This window comes from Lagenorhynchus albirostris, chromosome 2 (assembly GCF_949774975.1).
Source record: "Lagenorhynchus albirostris chromosome 2, mLagAlb1.1, whole genome shotgun sequence".
Taxonomy (NCBI): Eukaryota; Metazoa; Chordata; class Mammalia; order Artiodactyla; family Delphinidae; genus Lagenorhynchus; species Lagenorhynchus albirostris.
In genome coordinates, this window is record NC_083096.1 from 67,889,395 (window position 1) to 67,891,819 (window position 2,425).

Below are 2,425 nucleotides of genomic sequence, written 5' to 3' on the forward strand. Positions count from 1 at the left end.
AAGGAGAGGATTCAACTAGATGGTTTTAAGTCTCTCTCAAGTCCAGTGTTATCAGGCCATAGTCTCTTACTCAGACAGACTAAGGGTAGTTACAGACCTACAGGCCCTATTTGTGGAAATCATGGCCCTGTACTATGCCTCACATTTGCTCTGTGAATTAGTTATCTTGGCTACTTTGGTCTTCCATGATTTTCCTCCTCTCATGTTTGGGCTCAGAGGCAATGCCTTCTGTAGTTGCAAATGCTGATGCCAAATGTGACACTCACATTGCCAGGACCCACTACTTTGTCACGCACATAAAGCTGACAGTGACTGGCTTCGTGGACACTGAAATCCCTCTGGTTAAACCACCTCTGTCCCTGTTACTGTCATGGGAAACACCTTGTGTTACTGGTGAAGGTCCAGGCACCAGTGCTCCTGATACCTTGGGCTCCCAGGGCACCACAGAGATTTTAGGAAAATAGCTATTTTACCCATACTTTTACTATATCCAGTTCACTCTAAGATTCAGGCTTGGTTCTTTGTGGACTGGGGTGAATTGCAGCCTGCACCTCTCAGAATCATGCCTCTCTCCAACCCTGGCCCTCTGGCCTTGAAAAAGAAGTGGAAAACACTTCTCTCTCTTCTGCCATTCTATTGTACTCCTTCTCCTCCACTTTTATCCCTCTCCTGGGATGACTAAAGAAACATAGCCTGCCTGTTAAGAAATATTTTCTTCTGGAATTCTGAAATATCATAATTTATTTTCTTAAGTATTTCTAAGTAAGAAAACCAACAAACCAATTAACATTTCATCAATGTTGCTACCACTAGATAAGGCAAGGCCTCTATTTGTCCTGAGCTTCGAATCTCATTAGGATTTACCTTTTCAATGCTAACCAAGTGTTCACTAAGATCAAAGAGCAGTTTCTCTCATTACTCTTTTCGAATTAGTCACTCTTCTGGTATAAATTCTTGATGCCCTCATCCCAGGAGTGCTTGATAATGCCCCTGGGTCTATAGGTTAAAGTGATTCTTAACAAGATTCTCACATTCATCTTTTTCATATTCACCTCTGCTCACTCCCAACATAGCTCCAAAAGACCACACACACACACACACACACACACACAGAGATACATACATGGTACATAACATATGCACATACACATAAGTTATCAACTGTGAAATCTTGTGGTGCAACCTTTACTTGTTATTACAGTTCAGAGAAGAGACACCTCTGGAATACTGGGGAAAATGGAAGAAAATGTTTCAGGACAGTGTGTTCAAGAAACATGTATTACGGGGGGCCTTCAAGATGGCGGAGGATTAAGACGTGGAGATCACCTTCCTTCCCACAAATACATCAGAAATACATCTACATGTGGAACAACTCCTAGAGAACACCTATTGAATGCTGGCAGAAGACCTCAGACTTCCCAAAAGGCAAGGAAATCCCCACATACCTGGGTAGGGCAAAAGAGAAAAGAAAAAACAGAGATAAAAGAATAGGGATGGGACCTGTACCTCTGGGCGGGAGCTGTTAAAGAGGAAAAGTTTCCACACACTAGGAAGCTCCTTCACTAGCAGAGATGGGGGGTGGGAGGGGGAAGCTTTGGAGCCACAGAGGAGAGCACAGCAAAAGGGGTGCAGAGAGCAAAGAGGAGAGATTCCCTCACAGAGGATTGGTGCTGACCAGTACTCACCAGACTGAGAGGCTTGTCTGCTCACCTACCGGAGCAAGTGGGAGCTGGGAGCTGAGGCTCGGGCTTTGGAGGTCAGATCCCAGGGAGAGGGCTGGGGTTGGCTGCATGAAGACAGCCTAAGGGGGCTAGTGTGCCACAGCTAACCAGGAGGGAGTCCGGGAAAACGTCTGGAATTGCCTAAGAAGCCAGAGACCATTGTTTCAGGGTGCGTTAGGAGAGGGGATTTAGAGCACCACCTAAACGAGCTCCAGAGACGGGCACGAGCTGCAGATATCAGCGCAGACACCAGAGACAGGCATTAAATGCTAAGGCTGCTACTGCTGCCACCAAGAATCCTGTGTGCAAGCACAGGTCACTATCCACACCAAACCCCTGGGAGCCTGTGCAGCCCACCACTGCCAGGGTCCCCTGATCCAGGGAAAACTTCCACTGGAGAACACATGGCACGCCTCAGGCTGTTGCAACGTCACACTGGTCTCTGTTGCCTGCAGGCTTGCCCCACATTCCAATTATGACTACCATACCCTTCCTTCCTCCGGCCCTGAGTGAGCCAGAGCCCCCTAATCAGCTGCTGCATAGATCCCCTCCTGTCTGGGCAGGGAACAGATGCCTGAGGGCAGCCTACACACAGAGGTGGAGCCAAAACCAAAGCTGAACCCCAGGAGCTGTGTGAATAAACAAGAGAAAGGGAATTTTCTTCCAGCAGCCTCAGGAGCAGCAGATTAAATCTCCACAGTCAA